At 45.2% G+C, this 13,049-nt stretch overlaps 1 non-coding gene across 1 annotated transcript; it reads right to left on the bottom strand.

Moving 5' to 3' along the window:
- Nucleotides 1-11,357: 11,357 nt before the first annotated feature.
- On the bottom strand, nucleotides 11,358-11,429 carry TRNAD-GUC (transfer RNA aspartic acid (anticodon GUC)). The gene has a single exon. It is a non-coding gene; the product is annotated as a tRNA-Asp (tRNA).
- Nucleotides 11,430-13,049: the final 1,620 nt, after the last annotated feature.

The following is a 13,049-nucleotide window of genomic DNA, read 5'->3' as shown; positions in this document are numbered from 1 at the left end:
TTGTTTTCTCAAAGAAGAAAGGAGAGGAAAAGAAATGGCCCAGGAGACAATGCCTGAGGACACATCTCACTAGACACCCCCCCATGATTCACACGTCTGGTGGGTTGAAATAGTTCATTCGCAAGCCTGACAGGAAATCCAGCAGGGCAGCTGCCAGCCTGGGTTCCCCCAAGGGTAGAGGCTTTCATGCAGATAGCTTCTTTGGGAAAGAGATCCTGGGAAAACGATGATGGGAAGGGGGAGCGGGGAGAGTGGACCAGGGAAGGAGAAAGGCCCAAGCCTTCGTAATTGAGCTGGTTACTGCCGGGGGCAACTGAGGCTCAGTTCTGCTGGGGACCCTGCAAACCATGCAAAATGCACCAGCTCAGGGAAGGGGGGCGTTGTTCTAACAGCAGAGAAAGGCTGAGCAGATAGCAAGAGAGGCCAGGCGCTATCTGACCACATGTGCTGTGACAACCAAGGGTACAATAGTAACAGAATGGTGGGCTGAGAGCTGAAGATGAGAGTGGGCAGTCTTCCAGCCCCTCTGGAGCCTCCTTATTTTTGACTCACAGAGCTCTTCCCTGCTCCCTGATTCTCCAGCCTCAGCCCAGAGTACCGCCACATCATTCGCAAAAGCCAAACCCATCCTCAAATAACAAATACCTGCTACCTTTGTGGACTCTCAAAGGCATGTGCTCTAGGCCACTGAATGCACCAGATGTGATTTTTTTTTTTTTTTTTAATAGGAGACATTCTGAGTCAAGTCTGGCGCACAGGGAACCATCAGGCTGTGGGTTGCCGTTTAGGTCAAAGATGAGGAGTGATTGGAAAGTAAGGCATCTGGCTGATGTAAACAGTGACGGCAGCACCCAGAGGGGGTTTGAGAGATGCCCTGAGTCCTGGAGGTGTTGCTGACATAAGCTCGATGCCTCAGAAGTGGGGACTGTTCTCGGGACCACTCATTCATATGTAGAGGAGGATGAGGTGGGCAGAGTGGCCCCTGCCCAGAGTGAGGGGAGAGTAAAGTGTCCGGGTTTCTACTCAGAGAGCAGATACGCAAGCCTCCTCCCGCCGCCAGCCCCGCCTCGGAACACTCAAGGTTCTGCGGTCCTTCCCAGTGTCTTAAAGGAAGCCTGGAGGCTGGCTGCATCCGCCTCACTGGGCTGACTGGGGAGCCGAGGGCTGCAGAAAGGGGCCGAGTCCCTGCTTCATGCTGCAGCCGCGGGTGCCCGCAGCAGGGTGCCCAGCAGCCGATGATATCGGGCTGGCTGCCCCCCGCCCACGCCATGCTTGTGGAAGGAACAAGCGCCGTGAACCAAGGAACAAGGTCCTTATGAGCCAAGCTGCCCCTGAAGCTCAGACCAAAGTCCCCAACGGGCCCAGCCAAGCCACCACCTCGGTGAGGAGCGCCTTCAGGAAACAGCAGCTCCTCGGAGTGGTGCTCAGATCAGCAAAGCCCTGTGGACCCACCAGGGCTGAGCCCAGTGAACTAACGCTGCCATGCTCAGCTCTGTTCACCCACCAGCCACCATCCGGGGGCAAGCTGGCCCCAGGAGTACTGGGTCCCCCTTACCTCCAAAACCTAGACACACCTTCTCCCCACCTAGCTGATGTTCAGCCTCTCCAAGGGGCGGGGTCTGCTTTTCTCTAAGCCCTCTAACAAGAAGTGTGGTTCACTCCTCTTCTGGACTAATGGAGAAGGTGATGTAAAGACGGTGGCAGAGGCTGGAGTGGTGCAGCCACAAGCCAAGGAACACCTGGAGCCACCGGAAGCTGGAGGAGGCAGGAAGGATCCTCCCCTAGAGCCTTCGGAGGGAGCACGGCTCTGCCGACACTGACTTCAGACCTCTGGCCTCTATGACTGTGAGAGAATTCGCTTCCATTGTTTTAAGCCACCCAGTGTGTGGTTGTTTGTTACAGCCGTCCCAGGGAACCGTTATAGCCCCTTAATAAAGAACCGTGGATGCCACCGTGGGCGCTGAGCCTGTGCGTCCGGAGCCTGTGCTCCCCAACAGGAGAGGCCACAACAGTGAGAGGCCCACGTACCGCAAAAAAAAAAAAAAAAAGAACCCCCCCCCCCAAATAAAAAGTGCTCTTACCTGTGAGAATGGCAAGATGGTGAGACAGGCAAGATGATTCAAAGACTTGCTTCCCAAACCAGGGTTCACAAATCCCTCAAAGTCCTGCGAGCACATAGAGACGGGGGCCAAACACAGCCAGCTCCCTGGAATGTGAACATACTCAAAGATCCTGAGGAGAAAGGCGAGTGAGTTAACGGATCAGTAATTTAAAACAAAGAGACATGTTTTGTGGAGCAGAACCCCCGATGTGCCTGAACTTTTTTCAGATAAGCAAGGAGCTTCAAGCCAAACTGGTGGTTATTTGGGGGCTGTGCCCCTAGACTCCCCTGTGATCACTATCACTTTGGGGTGTCCACATTCATCTCGAGGGAAGAGGGCTTCCCCAGAAGGAAAATCCAAAGTGACAGGAGGTGATTCCTCAGACGCCACACTAGGAGGCTCAGCTTCTCCTCCTGGAACGCAAAGGCTCTCGGGTGTGCCCTGGCCGTGGACCAGGCAGAACAAGCGCTCATCTGACTTCCTGTCCTGATCCCAAGCTCCCCAGCTGACCCCTTAACCTTCTATATCTAGTCATCTGGTCTGTGTCGAAGGGGCCTCAGACCTTAAGTGTGGCCTAAGGAAGCTTGAGGCGTCAGCAAGGACACGCCCCCATCAGGCCTCAGCAGAACTCTTTTCCAGGATGGGGGTGGGTAACGGGAGGAGATGGAGGAAGACTGAGCTACAGGGGAAACTGTTCTTCCCGAGCGGGCAGAGGGGACAAGTCCCTCCGGGTTAGGAGAAGCAAGAGAAGGCCCTTCTCCAACACACGTGTACCCAAGCTTCTGCTGGGGAGATATTCCTGAGACCTCGGCTCTGAGCCTCCACTCCCAGCTCTGACCCCCAGGGCTCAGGGCAGAACCAAGGGCAGGAGACGGTGGCGGCCACAGGACAAGGCCTCCTCCACCCGTTCCTCCTGCCAGGCATGCGCTCGGAGGGAGGCCACTTGGAAGTTGGCTCTGGGCTCTGGAGCGAATAAATGTTGACATTTGGAGAGTGGGAGCCGTGCGGGTGTTTTACTGGTGTTAATGTGATGTGGGCAGGATTAGACATTCCCCAAATTGCTCTCTGGAATAGAGCAAGTGAAGGCAGAATGGGTCTCCTGTCTCCCTCCTGCCACTCAATTTAGGATTTGATTAAAAGCGCCCTCCCAGTGAAGAAGACAATTGAACGAGCGGCCTGCTGTCTCTGTGCCTGTTGTGAGGAAGGGAGGGGGAAGGGAGGGGGTCCTGGTCCCCTCTGCCCTACCTCCGTGCCTCTCTTCCTGGGAGCACCCCAAACTTTTCTCTGCAGAGAAAAGTCTCTGCCCCTCCCCCAGACCTGAGCTCCAGAGCCTCTTCTGCCCCCAGGCCCCTCTCTCCCCCTCATTCCTTTATCCTGAGAGCACGGTCCCTCCATGTTTCTCTGGCACAGGATCCTGCAATGGTTTTTGGCTGAGAACTGATACCTGGGCAGATGGGGACTAATCCCCACACACACCACAGGGGCTTGTCTCTCCTGATCCAAGGTTCCGTCCTTGGTCCGAGAGGCCGAATGGCTCTCAGACCAAAAACCAGGACAGAGGGGAAGGGTCTCAGGAGGCCTGGCTGGCTTGCATTTCTCTGGCCCGACCACAAAGAGAGAAATGGGTACCACATGGAGCCAGGTGGGAACTGGGGGGCAGCAAGGGGCCCGTGAGGTCATCCTGCCCTTAGAGGCTCAAGGTTAGCAGCTCCAGGACTATAAACAGGCCCTGTTTTCATGCTGTTTGTACATTTGACAAGGCTTTCCTTGCCATTCTCCTTGTTTTCCAGCCAGGCCCTTTCTCTTGCCCCTCCTGCAGGGCCCAGTGCCTCCTCTGTCCCTTGCTTACCCCATGTCACTACCTTCCCTCCCAGCTGGGCCACCAGGTGCCCAGCTTCCCCATGGGCCCCACAGCCCAGGCTCCTCTGAGCATCACCTCCCTTCACCTCCGCTCTGGGTCCTCTGGAGAGGACCATTCCCAGCTCTTTCTAGAGGTCAAACTCCAGGCCTGCTCAGGCTGAGCCAAGAGGAGACCCCATGGAGGGGTTTGTGTGTGTGTGTGTGGGTGTGGGTGGGTGTGGGTGTGTGTGCAGGTGCATGAATGTGAGCCAGAGGTGAGGTGCATATAAGTGCATGATGGCTCGTGTACTTCAACACATCTATTTGGCCTCAGCTTTCTAGATACTGGAGACTAGTCTCCAAAAGAAGGTTCCAGAATCCAGCCAATCTGCACCATGCCCACGACGGCTACCAGGAATTGAACAGTAACCATTGCCTGGCACTGAGCTTGAGGCTTTACCAAACTATTTTATTTAATACTTGTAACAACCCAAATGGGAAAGGTACTATAACTGTTCCCATTTTACAGATAGAAAGACTGAGTCGTTCTGCCCAAGGGAACAGAAAGCAACAGGCCAACTTGTGATGGCCCCAAGTCTGTCTGAGTCCACAGCTCATGGTTAAACCCCTCTTTGGGGGGCAGGCTGGCCCACACCCTGGGCAGTGAGCAGGGCATCCACGGATGGTTCCCGACCAATTCCTCCCCCATCACCCCATGAAGTGCCCCTCAGACATGCCATCTTCCAGGCCCATGTCCGCAGCCCTCAGAGTGAGTCCCACCTGCTAGGACCAGTGCCCAGAAGCTGCGTGTGGTGGGCACCACACACCACACCACAGCAAGCCAGGGAACTTAAAAATAATTTTTTTTACTTATTGTTATGGAAAGTTTCAGAAGCTGGTAAAATAACTCCCCACGTACCATCACCCAGCTTCAAAACTTAATATTTTGCTAATCTCATTTCATCTCTTCTCCCCACACAAATTTTCTTTTTCTGAAGTATTTTAAAGCAAATCTCAGACATCATTTCATTTCACCTGTAAATACTTCCATATGTATCTCTAACAGATAAGGACTTCTTTTCCTTCAACTTAATTACAATAGCATTAACACACCTAACAAAATTAACAATGGTTGGGGCTTCCCTGGTGGCGCAGTGGTTAAGAATCCGCCTGCCAGTGCAGGGGACACGGGTTCAAGCTCTGGTCCGGGAAGATCCCACATGCCACGGAGCAACTGGGCCCACAAGCCACAACTATTGAAGCTCGCATACAAGCCACAACTACTGAAGCCCGCGTGCCTAGAGCCCATGCTCTGCAAGAAGAGAAAAGTACAATCTACGATAGAAAAAAAAAAATCAATAAAGTAGACTGCATCAAACTAAAAAAAAAAATTAACAATGGTTCCTTAATATTATCTAACACTAAATTGCCTCAGCAATGACTTTTTACAGTTGATTTGTTCAAATCTGGATGCAAACAAGGCCTGCCTGCAGCACTTGGCTAATGTCTCTTTGTCTTTAACAGCCCCCATCATCCCCTCCAGGCAGGTGTTCTGTCCTATAGAATGGCCCACGTTCTAACTGACTGATCCCATCCTCACAGTGTGTTGAACATCCTCTTCAACCCCCAAGAGCATTTCTGTAACATAGATCACATCACTTTCCAGCTTAAAACACCTCTGTGCCTTCCCTTTGCCCTAAAAGAAGTCCACACCCCCTTCTGGGCCCACAAGGACCTGCCTATGAATGGCTCCTGATTCCCTCTCAAACGTCACCTCCCTCCCCCCCAGCCCCGCCCCTCCTGCTCCAGTCCCTTTAAGCTCTGCTCCAGTCACACAGGCTTATCTTCCTTACTTTGAACCTCAGAGGCCAGAGCAGACATGGTTCCTTCTACCTTAGCTCTGCCACTGTGGCCACCAGCCTTCTACCTTCCTCGTCCTTCTACCGCCTTTACGTCCCCTCCCCAGAGAGAGGGCTGCCCTGGCCACCGTACCTAAATAGATCCCTCCCCCGGTGGCTCCCTGGCTCCATCTCTTTTTTGTATCCATTGCGCTTCTCAGAATCTGTAGCTACTTTTGCTATTTATTTGTTTCCTTGGGTTTTAAAGGCCTCCCTCCTCCACCACCCAGAATGCAGGCTTTCTGAGGGCAGGACTGCATCCATCTGGGAACTCTGGGCCTAGAACAGGACTTGGAACATAGTAGATGCTCAAGTATTTGATGATTGAGAGAATAAATGGAAGGCAGGAGGGAGAGGGAAGAGCTTTACCTTTCAGAGAGTTCACAGTCTGGTTGGAGAGACAGGAATACAAGAATGCAAGACCTTTCAATCAATCAATCAATCAGTCGAAATCTATTAAGCACCAACTAATAACTCCACACTTTTCCAGGCATGGAGGGAATATTTTGGGTGTTAGCAGCACTCAGGTAAAGGATAACCGGGTACACTTTCTAAGTCTAGATGGAAATACTCACACGAGGCTTCATGAGGGAGGGGTCCTGAGCTGAGCATCCATCAGAAAAATCCCTCAGCTTTCCTTGGCATCCCAGGTTCCCAAAGGATGCCTGGGAGGCAGGCAGGGCCAGTGTTACGATTCTTCCCTTTTGAGAGATAAAGAAGATGAGACTCAACTATCTGCCCACAGCTTACAGGGGCAGAACTGGGACTGGAGCCCACAGTGTGTAACTCCTCCCCTCCCTGCTGGGCCAGCAGAGTCAGGAGGAAGGCAGAGGGGAGGGAGGGGGCAGGGACCACCTGGGCAAAGGCCAGGAGGACAGAATAGGCAGAGGCCAGAACTGTCCTCCCAGCCCGGAACTGTAGACCTCGGGTGGGAGAGACTCTTCATCATTTCTGCCCCAACAGATGGGGCATCTGAGTACCTGTCTCGGAGGACCAGAGCCTAAGGGAGAGGGAGGGAGAGCTCCCTGTGCCTGACTCTGGGCTGCAGCCTCTGGAAGCCTCACTCACCGAACGTCAGGCTCCCTGCTTTATGGCACAGTTATGTTTAATTTAGACAAAAGACCTCACTTGGCCTTTTATGGTCCCAGTCAGTAGTTTCTTGTCTTTTTATCAGAGCTGTCTGTTTTTACTGCTTTGATCTCTACTCTTTTATTAAGTAATCCTTTAGTTGTTTTTGTTTGTTTGTTTCTGGTCTTATTTATTTTACTTCTTTTTCCTCTTTTGCTTTTAAATGCAAACAGAGAGGCAGCAGTATCCCCAAGGTGAGGCCAAGAGGAGGCTAATGAGAACTGGGACCCCAGACCATGAGCCTTGGTCCCAAATGTAGCCCCCCAGGAAAGACCGATGTTCCCATTTTAAAATGACCCACTTCAGCAGCACAGAGATTCACAGGACAAATGACTCTCCCAGAAGATAAAATCAGCCCCCCCATGGCCCAGAGGGCTTACTGGAACAGGGCGTTTCAACTTATTTCTGGGAGGGTAAGTGACATCTTGATGAATCCGTTATGACATGAAGACACCTGATGTGGCCTTTGAGGCAGCCATTAGACTTAGCTTGCTCTTACTGCCGAGTTACACGCAAAGCAGACTGTTCATGCCTTCCCCAAACCCCACCCCAGGGCCAAGGTAAGAGGCTAGGGTCTCCACAGCCGACATTCCTGGGTAATAAGTAACAGACCTGCTACATTTTGGTGTAGCTGCATTACAATGTCTCCTGTGTCAAACCCGAGGAGTTAAAATGTCCTTCCATTCTAACGTTAGGGGCTTTGTCTATTTAGATGTATGGGCACCCTTTAAAAACATAATCTTGTCTGTATTTTGAAATCTATGTAAATGGTTTCAGGCCATCGCTTCTTCTGTCTGTTCCATTTCTTCCCTTTGGGTTGCCCGTGAGATCTTCCCAAGCTGCTGGACTTAGATGCAGGTCATTACTTCTGACGGCTGCGTGGCATCCCATCATATGCCAACGCCACATTTTATGTACCCATCCCCAGTGAAGGACACCAGGCAGGCTCATCACGACTGGTACTTCCTTGCGCCTGTCTCACAGGGGCAAGACTCTGAAGTTGTACACCCAACAGTGAGTGTGGTGAGGGTGTGTAGACCCTCACTGCTCAGGTCAGCCAGATTTCTCCGCAGCACGACTCACTCTTCCCACTAACGGGGACTGGGCGCTTCTCTTTCCCACCTCCTCACTAGTACTTGATATGATTCCAATTTTCTCATTTTTGCCAATTGAAAAAGGTAAAATGGTGCCTTACTTTGTGTTTAAAGATTAAGCTACTCTTCGTATAGTTATTAGCTCTTCAAAGGGCCACTTATGTGAATGGCCTATTTATAGCCTCTTTCCTTTTTTTCTTTTAGATCCTTGTATTTTTCTTATGGGTTTGTAGTTATTTGTATAAGCTGCATACTAAACCTTTGTCAGTTTTCAACTTCTAAAAATACCTACTCCCACTCTGTTTCCTCTGTTAACTTTGTTTATACTGTTTTTTAAAAAACAGAAATCTCATTTTGATGTGATCAAATCCATTTATTTTGTACCTTATGGGTTTTTTAAAAATCTTTTCAAAGAAATGCTGACTTTGAAGTTCATAGTTATTTTTTTAACACATTTTCATCTATCTGTGTTTATAATTTTACTTTTTACATTTAGGTCTTTCTCCATTTGGAATTTTTTTTTAATATGGTATTGAGTAGGTATCTAACTTAATTTATTTCCAGAAACGGAGCCACCTTTTCCCAATACTCCTGTCTAAATAATTCATCATTCTCACTAATTTGTGATGCTACCTCTATACATGCTGGGTTCCCTGTAGTTTTGTTTATTTAGACTTGTTTTTGTCTATATAGTTTGTTTATGTATGTCTAGGTCTGTTCCTGGTCCCTTACTCTGTTCCTTTGCCTTATTTGTCGTTCCTATGCAATAACACACTGTTTTTATTATTATGCTTTTATTGTCATCAGTTTGATTGTCAGCAGAACAAATGTTGCCTCTTTGTTGCTTCTTTTCTAATTGGATTAATTATTTGTGGCGCTCAATTCTTCTATATAAATTTTATAATCAATTAGTTTAATTCTCCAAAATTCCTGCTGGAATTTAATTTAATGTGGAAATTAATTTTGGGCTAATAGACATCTTCCCAAGATTAAGTCCTTCCAAACATGGATATAGTATTTCTTTTTATTTAGGTCTTTCATTTAATGGTTTTGGTAAAGTTTAATATTTTTTTCCCCTTTGTGGTCTTGTGCCTTTGTTGTTAATCCCTAAGGCCTTTGTGGTTTTCAATGTTTTTATCAAGACTGGTCCGCTGTCTTCTCCAGGATCCTGGGAAGGGCCTAGAAATGTGAACATGTTATTGTAAAATTGCAAAAATAGAATATTTTTGCCATAAATGGTAAAGTCTACTGTCTCTTTCCATTCCAGCCTCCCCTCCACTGCACCTCCCTTACAGTTGGGCAGTATTGGAGTGATCACAGGTACTTTGGGGTCCAGCTAAAGGGAATTTGAGCTGGGGATACATCTAATTTGGGATTTATGGGATGTATCCATGTGGTCACAATCACTTCCGTGTATGGTTTAGTCATTGCTAGGCATCCTGGTGTCAGAGTGGCTTCCAAGAATTCATGGAATTCCTTCCACCCACTGTCCTGACTCACCAGACATCTGGATATAAAGATGGAGAGCTATAGGTAAGTCAGGTGGTTAATTAATTTTTAAAATAACGTGTTGCTTTTCTGTTTGTGACATTCATTGTGCTGTTCAGTTTTTTTAAATTGTAATTAGTTGTGATTGCTTATTCTAAATAAACATTTATTTTATACCTAATTTTGGATCTGTACTTTTTAAAAATTTTTCTTAAAGAGGGCTCCTCAAATTGCATAAACTTCTGCCCTTGAAACCTGGATTTGTCCCCTAGATATTTTCAATGGTATTAATGCTTCCTATATTTCAAATGTCTATGTTGATCTAGAAACCAGCAATTTTGCTAAACTCTCCTATTAGTTCTAAAAGTTTGTTGACTCCTTTGAGTTTTCTCATTAAATTATCATATTATCTGCTAATAGTAACTATTTATCTCTTTATTTCCAATACTTATATTGTTCTATTTCTTTTTCCTCTCTTATTACATTGGTCAAGACCTTCAGTATTCTGTTGAACAGTATGATGTCAATAGTGGACATTAATAGGAATACATCAAAAGTTTCTTCTTTAAGTATGATGTTTGCCAAAGGCTTTGGTTGTCTAGTCTTTATCAAGTTAGAAAAGTTCCTATTTTCCTAAGAGGTTTTTTTTCTTCATTTATTTATTTATTTTTGGCTGCTTTGGGTCTTCACTGCTGCACACGGGCTTTCTCTAGTTGTGGCAAGCAGGGGCTACTCTTCGTTGTGGTGCAAGGGCTTCGCATTGTGGTGGCTTCTCTTGTTGTGGAGCACGGGCTCTAGGTGCGCAGGCTTCAGTAGTTCTGGTGCGTGGGCTCAGTAGTTGTGGCACAGGGGCTTAATTGCTCCGCAGCATGTGGGATCTTCCCAGACCAGGGATCGAGCCCATGTCCCCTGCATGGGCAGGCGGATTCTTAACCACCGCACCACCAGGGAAGTCCCTCCTAAGAGTTTCTTAAAAATTACTTATTGATGAAATAAAGTTTAATTGGAACACAGCCATGTTCATTAATTTACATATTGTCTATAGCTGCTTTCACACCACAGTGGCAGAGTTAAGTAATTGAGATAGATACTGTCTAGCCCATAAAGCCTAAAATATGTATTGTCTCACCCTTTACAAGAAAGTTTGCCAACCCCTGCTTTAAAGTGATAAATTATATTGATAGACTTTCTAATATTGAACTATTTTTCCATTACTGGGATAAAATTTTCCCATTTGAAGTACTTTTTTAATTCATCACAGTATAACTTACATTCAGTAAAGTATAGTAATCTTAAATGTATAGCTTAATAAATTTGTACATATGTATACATCCATTTAAATACCACTCAGACCAAAATAGTGAATATTTTCAGCACTGCAGTTGACTCATTCCCTCAACCAGTCTATATGGCCAGCCACTCACTCCCAAAGTAATGACTCATCTGAACCCTCTCTCTATAGATTCATTTTGCCTGTCTTGAAATTCTCAGAAATGGATATTCTCAGACTATCAAATAGTTGAGAGTCTTATGTGTCTGGCTTTTCACTCAACAATGTGGATTGTTGTGTAGAGCAACAGTTAGTTTTTTAAAATATTATCTAGTATTCCATTATTTGAATAAGATGCATTGATTTTTTAACACAGTATTAGAGTCCATTGATATTTTATTTACGTTTCTTTTATACCTATGTTCTTAAATAAAAGTGGACTAAAGTTTCCTTTTCTTTTTTTTCTTTTTTCTTTTCTTTTTTATTTTTTGGCTGCACCACTCGGCTTGCAGGAGTTACCCAACTTTGAGGATCTCAGTTCCCTGACCAGGGATTGAACCTGGGCCACAGCACTGACAGTGCCAAATCCTAACCACTAGACCACCAGGGAACTCCCTAAAGTTTCCTTTTCTTATAATGTTCTTTTCTTTTTTGGTGTCAACTTTATACTAAGTTACATCAAGTTCATAAAATAATCTAGAGAGATTTGCCTATTTTTTATTTTTGGAACAATTTGTGTTGGATACTAATTACTTATTCCTTGAAATTTTAATAGAATTTACCTAAAAATACTTATAAAACACCATGGGACTTTTGTAAAATCTAACAGAGAGGTTTTTCTAATTACTACTTTAATTTGTCATTTTGCTATTAGTCTTCAAGTATTATATTTATCTTGTGCCAATTTCAGCATTATATATTTTCCAGAAATATGTGTATTTCATCAAGGCTTTCAAATGTATATTGTTGTACATATGTATATAGATGTTCTAAAATTTTATATTTTAAAATCTGAGTTCTATTTCCTGCCTAATTCTGTACTGTGGTTATTTGAAAAACTTCTCTTTTGTTTCTTGATGTTTTATTAGTCTTTTTGAAAATGTTTATTTTATGAGTCTTTTCAAAGAAATTTTGGGGTTTTTTTTAGTCATTTGTATTGTATTTGCTACTATTGGTATTCTTAATTTCATTGATTTCTGCTCTAATCTTTATTATTTCCTTCTTGTTTATTTGGATTTTCTCTACTGGTTTTTTTCCCCCTCCAGATTTGAATACATAGCTCATTTGTTTTCAATCTTTCTTGTTTTCTGATGGATGTGTTTAAAGCTATAAATTGTCCTCTTGGCACTGCTTTATTTGTAGTACATAAATTTTGACAGGCAGAGCTTTCCTTGACATTAAGTTCTAAGTAATTCATAATTTTCCTTAATATTTTCTCTTCAGTCCAAAGGCTATTTGGTTGTATGTTTTTATTTTTCAGACATGTAAGATATTTTCGCTATTCTTTTGGTCTCTTCCCACCTCTTGTGTCTCCTGACTGCCATCATGTTGACATTATCTGGATTTTAGTTCCAGATTTAATTTATATTCATCCTTCATTCAAGTAACAATGAAATTTAATAAATTCATTTTCAATCTTATTTTTCTTATATAAGAAAGATTCACTTCCTTTTTTTATTGCTGGAATATATTCTGCATACATCTTTAGCCTGAGGATATCTTTATTTTACCTCCACAGTTAAATAAATATTTAGCTGTATATAAAATTCAACAGTTTCTAGGTATAATTTGATTGTCATCCCATTGTCACTCAGATTCTCCTTATTTGTAGGTGACCTGCTTTTTCTCTATGGAAGTTTTCTCTCTGTTTCTGGTGCTCTTAGTTTTCTCCTTAATGCAGCTATGTATGAGATTTTTTTCTTCTCTATCTTTTTCAGCACTCTCTTAACCCTTTCTGTCTGAAGACTAATTTGTTCCTTTAATTGTGGAAAAAGTTGTCACTGTTTCTTTCAATATTTTCTTCCTTCTATTGACTCTTTTATCTTCTCCAGAGACACACACCTATTAGTGCTTACATTCCTATCCTCGGTGTCTCTTGATTTCCTCATAGTCTGAATTGAAAAAAAAAAAACAACTCAGTTTTTCCTTCAGTGTTTCTCCCCTATTCTCACACCATTACATCACTCACAACACTTCTGACATCAGATGTATGGGTTTTCCCCATACTGAG

This window comes from Orcinus orca, chromosome 8 (assembly GCF_937001465.1).
Source record: "Orcinus orca chromosome 8, mOrcOrc1.1, whole genome shotgun sequence".
NCBI lineage: Eukaryota > Metazoa > Chordata > Mammalia > Artiodactyla > Delphinidae > Orcinus > Orcinus orca.
This window is presented reverse-complemented; position numbering and strand designations above follow the sequence as displayed.